Source organism: Mobula hypostoma, chromosome 1 (assembly GCF_963921235.1).
Source record: "Mobula hypostoma chromosome 1, sMobHyp1.1, whole genome shotgun sequence".
NCBI classification, from domain to species: domain Eukaryota; kingdom Metazoa; phylum Chordata; class Chondrichthyes; order Myliobatiformes; family Myliobatidae; genus Mobula; species Mobula hypostoma.
The window spans coordinates 79,182,706-79,190,954 of record NC_086097.1 but is presented as its reverse complement, the minus strand read 5'-3'; positions in this window follow the sequence as shown (position 1 = coordinate 79,190,954).

Genomic DNA, 8,249 nt, shown 5'->3' with positions numbered 1-8,249 from the left:
ACATCTACCACTTCTGCTAGCAGTTTGATCCACACTCTCACCACCCTCTGAGTGAAGAAGTCCCCCCTCATGTTCACCTTAAACATTTCACCCTTAACCCATAACCCTCAGTTCTAGTCTCATCAACCTCCATGAAAAAAAACCTTCTTGCATTCTCCCTATATACCCCCTATAATTTTGTATACCTCTATAAAATCTCCTCTCATTTTCCTACGCTCCAGGGAGTGAAGTCCGAACCTATTCGACTTTTCCCTAGAATTCAGAGCCTCAAGACCTGACAACATTCTTGTAAACTTTCTCTGTACTCTTTTAATCATATTGATATCTTTGCTGTAGGTAGGTAACCAGAACTACACACAATACTCCAAATTAGGGCTCATCTATGTCTTATACAACTTCAACATAACATCCCAACTCCTGTACTCAATACTTTGATCTATGAAAGCCAATGTTCCAAAAGCTCTTTTTATGACCCTATTTATAGTGCCTGTCATGCCAATTTCAAGAATTTATAGATCTACAGCATATTCCCAGATCCCTCCATTCCACCACACTCCTCAGTGCCCCCCATTGTTCTCTGTGTAAGTCCTAACCTGGTTTGTCCTCCCAAAGTGCAACATCTCACACTTGTCTGCATTAAATTCCATTTCCATTTTTTAGCCCATTTTTTTCAGCTGGTCTAGATCCTGCTGCAAGCTAAGATAGCCTTCATTGCTGTCCGCTACACTCCCAATTTTTGTGTCACTCCCGCAAATCTAGTTTACCAGATTATCAGTCAGATCTTTGATATAGATGACAACCAACACCAAGCACTGATCCCTGCAGCATTCCACTAGTTACAGGCCTTCAGTCAGAGAGGCAACTATCTACTACCACTCTCTGACTTCTCCCATGAAGCCAATGTCGAATCCAACTTACTACCTCCTCCTAAATGCCAAGTGACAGAACCTTCTTGACTAACCTCCCAAGGCCTCATCAAAAGCATTGCTAAAATCCACATTGACAAAATCCGCTACCTTTCCTTCATCAACTTTCCTAGTAATCTCCTCAAAAAATGTATAAAATTGGTAAGATATGACTTAATACACACAAAACCATGAGACCATAAGACAAAGGAGCAGAATTAGGTCGTTTGACCCATTGAGTCTGCTCCACCATTCAATCATAGCTGATCCTTTTTTCCCCTCCTCAGCCCCACTCCCCATAACCTTTGATGCCGTGGCCAATCAAGAACCTATAATTCTCCACCTTAAAATACACCCAATGACCTGGCCTTCACAGCTGCCTGTGATAACAAATTCCATAAATTCACTATCGTCTGTCTAAAGAAATTTTTCTGAATCTCTATTTTAAATGGACACCCCTCTATCCTGAGGCTGTGCCCTCTTGTCCTAGACCCCCTCACCATGGGAATCATCCTTTCCACATCTACTCTGTCTAGGCCTTTCATCATTCAAAAGGTTTCAATGAGATCCCCTCTCATCTTTCTAAACTGCAGCATGTACAGGGCCAGAGCCATCAAACTTTCCTCAGATGATAACCCAGAATCATTCTTGTATACCTCCTTGGTATTCTCTCCAATGCCAGCACATCTTTTCTTCAATAAGGTAGCCCTAAACTATTCACAATACCCAAGGTGAGGCCTGTTACGTACCCCGTAACTGGGTTGCCAAACCAGCAGAAATGGATCACTCAGTTGGAGTCTGGAGTACTAGAACTAAGAAAGTTTTATTAAAGAAACAAGCAACACATTAATCGAAAGGATAATAAATGCAACAGTTCAGCGATGATAAACGCACATGTGCACAGAATTAAGATAACCGCATCAATCAAGCTCTATCGTTGTCTAGGGGTAAATGACCAATTTCAAAATGACTCAAAGTTCAGTCCAGTTTGTAGTTCAGTTCGCAGTAATCGTTGTCATGGCGATGGACAAGGTGGGGAAGAGAGACATAGAATAGGAACAACTCATCATTCAGCACAGCTTCACTCACAGACCAGCGAGATGGCTCACAAACAGCATTTGGGCGGGTCCTTGGTGATGTCACCTGGGGTCACCGACTGTGACCCCTCCTCCAGATGCGGTCGATCCTCTGCAGTGAACCCGGCACCCAGGCAAGGGCGGACACACACCGGGTTCCCGCTGATCGTACCTTTCCACCCTGGTCGTTGTCTGGTACTTCTCACCCACTCGTGAGAAGCGTACCGCTTCCAGGGTCTCGTTACCTCGGGTGGCGTGTGTGTCCGTCTTAGCGAACCTGTCCCTTTTTATCCCCCTGCTGGGGTATCGCCTGTCCATCACTTCAAACAGTTCAGGGTTCAAAGGGGGGGAGCCGCTCCAGACAGCTCTCCCTCCCACATCCCTTCATTACACATCTCCAGACGCTGCTCCATTGTTCCTTATCTCTCCTTCCCCTGAGGGCAGGTGGCAGACCAACTGCTGATGCCACTGATGCTAGCCCAGGCCAGCAAACATCTTAATTTTATGTGTATTCTCGTAACAGGCCTCACTAGTGCCTTATAAAACCTCAGCATCACAGCCCTGCTCTTACGTTCTAGACCTCTTGAAATGATTGCATTTGCCTTCCTCATTGACTCAACTTGCAAGTTAACCTTTAGGGTGTTCTGCACAAGGATTCCCAAGTCCCTTTACATCTCAGATCTTTGGATTTTCTCCCCTTTTAGAAAATATTCTGCACACTTATTTCTTCTACCAAAGTGCATGACCTTGCATTTTCCAACATTGTATTTCATTTGCTATTTTCTTGCCCATTCTCCTAATCTGTCTTAAGTCCTTCTGCAACCTTCCTGTTTCCTCAGGTTGATACGGTGATTAAGAAGGCAAATAGAATGCTCGACTTTATTAGTCAAGGCATTGAGTTGAAAAGTCAGAAAGTTATGTTGCAGCTTTATAAAATGCTAATTAGGCCGCATCTGGAGTATTACATACGGTTCTGTTCGCCCAATTATCGGAAGGATGTTGAGGCTTTGCAGAAGAGGTTTACCAGGATGCTGCCTGGTTTAGAGGGCATGTGCTTTAACGAGAGGTTGGGCAAACTTCGGTTGTTTTCTTGAGCAGTGGATGCTGAGGGGAGATCTGATAGAGATTTATAAGGTGATGAGAGGCATAGATAGAATGGACAGACAGTATCTTTTTTTTACCAGGGTTGAAATGTCTAATACCTGAGGGTGTTTAAGGTGAGCGGGCACAATTTCAAAGGAGGTATAAGGGACAAGTTTTTTTTTAAACAGAGAGTGGTGGCTTCTGGAATGTGCTGCCTGGGGTGGTGGTAAAGGCAAATGCATGAGGGATTTTTATGAGATGTTTTGATAGCCACATGAATGTGAGGAATATAGACACAGTGTAGGCAGAGGGGATTAGTTTAGTTGGCCATTAGATCACTAATTTAGTTGGTTCCGTACAACGCCGTGGCCGAAGGACTCGCCCCCGTACTGCACTGTTCCCTGCTTCATGTTCTCTTCCTGGAAATAGAGGCTTTCCTTCCAATTATAGAACATAGACCAGTACAGCACAGGAACAGGACCCCCCCGGCCCACAACATTCTGCCGAACCAGCTAGCACTAATCAGCCCGTCTATCCATGTGAAGTCATGGCTTCATATGGAACGATGGTGTGTCACTGTTAAAGGGGCATTTATAACATCCTTTGTGAGGAGAATCAGAATTGGATTTAAAATCACTGACATAATTGTGTGGCGTGAAATTTGTTGCTTTTGATCCTAAGATTGCCAGAGATTAGAAATATTAAATATTCCTGAAGGCCTCAGACACAAATAAGGTAATTCCAAACTTCTTATGAGGGCCTCTTATCTACTACAACTGGCTTCTGACCCCGGTCTCCTTGTAGAGTCCAGAAGCAGAGCACCAACTTCCTGCAATTATACTGGGAAGTCGAACTGTTGCAACTGCAACAAGCATGGCTCAATTAGTTGAAACAAAGTCAGTTCAGACTTAATACTGATTTAGCAATTCTATTCTTTGAATGGAGAGGAATTGCTCTGAGGCAGATGGCAGGTTTTAGATCATTGCATGTTCAATTACTGTGCAATTTAAATATATCTAATTACCTTTAAATGTTTTCTGGTGTTATTTATTTTTAGAGTTGTTTTAATAGTATGATTAATTTTTTAACCATGTTTGCATTGTTTTGTATGCTTGAAAATACCACAGACATTGGAAGTCTATTGGCAATTGTTGTAGCCAGGAAGCCTATATCTTAGTTTTCAAAGCATTGGGAGTGGGACTTGCTGCCTTTGGCAGGAAGCCTTGTACTGCACAGCTTCCTGGATCAGAGACCCACTTCAGAACAGTCAGCTGAGTGACAAGCATAGGGGACTCATTGATGTCGACTCCAAATTGACCAAAACTCATCCTCATATTGGCATAGATACTGCTTTGTTCTCATTCTCCATTTAGTTACTTGCTATATATTCCCAAGTCCATTCCCAAATGTTTCAAAGTGCACCAGGTTATGCATGAAAGATGAACACCTGTATTTTCGTTCTAAGGCCTTGTGTGCTTACTAAATACCCAGCTTGTCCTTCATCAAAGGAGAAAGTAATCTGGTATAGGCTGGTATGATGTACCAGTGTCTGAGTGGCTCTGCAAACAAGACAAATGTGTTAAATCAATAATATTAACAGTACAGCTCTGCTAGTAAGAGATTTAAGCTACATTCACCCCCATCTATCTTGCAAATTTTCAGTTTCAGCAGCAGGTCTCTGATTTTGACGTAATCTCGGGTGGGGAACATGATTAAAAAGCAACAGTGAACAAATGAACCTGGGATGTAACTGACACTGTAAGGTCCAATTTCAATAATAAAGTCAAAATGATAAGGCACAGGAACAAGCCCTCTGGTCTACCGAGTCAGTACGGTAAAATCTATAGGATTTTACAGTAATATTATAGCAATCCAACATTCTCATCAACTACTACCAGTTTCTATCCCACTCATCTACACACGAGGGAAACTTTAAAATAGTTGTGTCCTGAGTCTGACAGCAGGGCGTCAGCAGGTAATCTAGGTTGACAGCTCAATGTTCTACTGAGGAAGTACTGCATGATCAGATGTGATATTAATGTTCTCTGTGTTATTTGTTTAATTTTTAATTATTTTCATGATTTGTTCTTTTTTTTCCCCACCTATTGGGTTTCTTTAGTGGCTTCTACTGTGCTTCTTTGTTCTGTGGCTGCCTGCAAGATGATGCAAGTTATAAGAAAAGATATTACAATTTGTCAGCTACATTTGGATAGATAAGTGGATATAACTGGACAATGGCAGTCCAAACCATATGCACGATAGTAGGGCAGCATTGGAGGACAGTGCAGACTGCCTTGTTAAAGGATGGATAAGTATTCCATGGTCACCGTCATAATGGGTGCTATCAGTCATTTTGGGAATGGTTTATGTGGCGCTCGCCTCTCTTGATCCCAACTGCATTTGTATATCTATCTAATATAGTAACTGAGTCTACTCGCATCTCACATTGCACTATCCACTCACACTTGGTTTGCTCCTTTCTAATGTCCAGTCACAGACCCAACTCATCTGTTTAATTCTGCAAACTCTGAACATCTTAAAAGCAAAAATGATGGAAACACTCAACAGCATCTTAGGAAGAAGTGAAAGTTAACAAAAGAGAACAAGTGGAAAGGGCCTGATCATGTGCTGTACTGTTCTATATTCTATGGTGGTGGTTGTCTGTTGTATCTGGTGACGACAGGAAACCTGTGTCGGAGAGTCTTTACAGTGAGAAGGCCGTTACACTGGAGCAGTTCCACTCTCTCGACCTTGGAATTCTGGGTCCAGTGGTAGAAACATGCGTTATAACTGAGGTCTTCCTTGGTTGCACTGGATGACCTTGACTTCTTCTGTGCCTTGTCAGGCCTTTCACTCTCCATGGAATGCTCTAACAAAATACTCGGGGGGAGTACGGAAACGGACATGATCCCGGACGCCGCCATTCAGCTGTTTATTTATGTAACAGTTTTTCCCCCAAGCCATCGGACTACCAACCTACTGCCCTCCACTGTCTATTGTCTTGTTTATTATTTATTGTAATGCCTGCACTGTTCTGTGTACTTTATGCAGTCCTGGGTAGGTCTGTAGTCTAGTGTAGTTTTGTGTTGTTTTATGTAGTTCAGGGTAGTTTTTGTGTTGTTTCATGTAGCACCATGGTCCTGAAAAATGTTGTCTTGTTTTTACTCTGTACTGTACCAGCAGTTATGGTCGAAATGACAATAAAAAGTGACTTGACTTGACTTGAGCAACACACATCAAAGTTGCTGGTGAACGCAGCAGGCCAGGCAGCATCTCTAGGAAGAGGTACAGTCAACGTTTCGGGCTAAGACCCTTCATCAGGACTAACTGAAAGAAGAGCTAGTAAGAGATCCTTACTATCTCGGTCTCGGCCTGAAACGTCGACGGTACCTCTTCCTAGAGATGCTGCCTGGCCTGCTGCGTTCACCAGCAACTTTGATGTGTGTTGATTGAATTTCCAGCATCTGCAGAATTCCTCATGTTTGACTTGACTTGACTTGAATTTTACAGAGCTGCCTTCCTTGCTGTTGGGTCTCACTGTAGATCTCCTCTGCCTAGTCTGCCAGGCTGACTTCACATGCTACGACAGGCATGTCCCAAATTCACTGGGATACGAGGTCGCTGGTTACTCTCACCTGGGTTAGCCTGCCTGTTGAAGGGGTGTGGCTGCTGTCACATGCAAACAGCTACTTGGAGCCACAGGAGAGAGCTGAGTGTCTGGTGGGAACTAAAGATGAGTGAGCTGCCACAGAAAGGACCCAACAAGCCTATTCTCCAGAGGGGCTACTCCTCCCCGGACACCCCATACACATCCATGTTCTGTATTTCATCAGAATTCTGTTTGCAGGATGAAAAATGGGGTACAAATTGTCTGATCATTGTCCAAATAAAATAAATTCCACAACATCTTATTCATGAAGATTTTAGCTTAGAAATTCTCTCTTGTCGTTCAACATTCAAAGTCAAAGTTGGGTTTATTATCATATACTGTATGCAGATATCATATTTTGTATGCAGAGCACAATGAAAGACCTGCTTGTAGAAGCAGCACAGGAACATAGCTGTGTGCTGTGTGGACGAGATTTCTTGTGAATGCTTGTACTCCATATCTGCATTCTCCAGGCACATGGCACACTTATTCACATGGTTCTTCTGGCGTGTAGTGGCATCAAACAGCATCCAACACACAGGCTGATGTCCCTTGTCTAATATCCAGTTGTGCTAACAAAGCTTACAGTGCGAGATTTTCAGACTGGTGTTGCAAATCCCCTACCCTGCAAATACTTACTGTAAATTGAATTGACTTTATTACTCACATACTTCATAAACATGAGGAGTAAAAATCTTTACGTTACTCCTCAGTCTAAATGTGCAATCATAGTAATTTACAATAAATAGTATGTACAACAGGTTAGTCAATATAACACAGAAATACAGTTGTGTCAGCATGAATTAAGCAGTCTGATGGTCTGGTGGAAGAAGCTGTCCCGGAGCCTGTTGGTCCTGGCTTTTATGCTGTGATATGGTTTCCCTGGATGGTAGCAGCTGGAACAGTTTGTGGTTGGGGTGACTCGGGTCCCTAATGATCCTTCGGACCCTTTTTACACACCTGTCTTTGTAAATGCCCTGAATAGTGGGAAGTTCACAACTACAAATGCACTGGGCTGTCCGCACCACTCACTGCAGAGTCCTGCGATTGAAGGAAGTTCAGTTCCCATACCAGGCAGTGATGCAGCCAGTCAGGATGCTCTCAATTGTGCCCGTATATTTCTCACATCACACCCCTCCCCCCACCACTGTCCTAGTTTATTTTCTGAGGTAGGTCTAGTTGTGCACACATCCAGGACTCCCAGCCAGTCCCTGATCGTCCAACTCTCATTCACATTTGACCAACCATTTGCCATTGAGTCTGGTACCTACAGCTCTTAAAATGCCACCTCTCTCCCTCTCACACTCTCTAGCTCCACAGTATCTCAAGGCTTACTGACTCCATCTTAAAGCTTAGCAATATTAGAGTTCACGTGGGATTTCTCCAAAACTTGTACGAGCATCCACTCAACACCACTTTATGGAGCTTTTTCCTGGTGTAGAGGAATTTCAGGACGTATGTCACATCGTTGAAAGCAACCCTCTGACCTTTTAACACAGCAAACTAACTTTCCTCAGTCTTGCTGGCCGTGGGAAA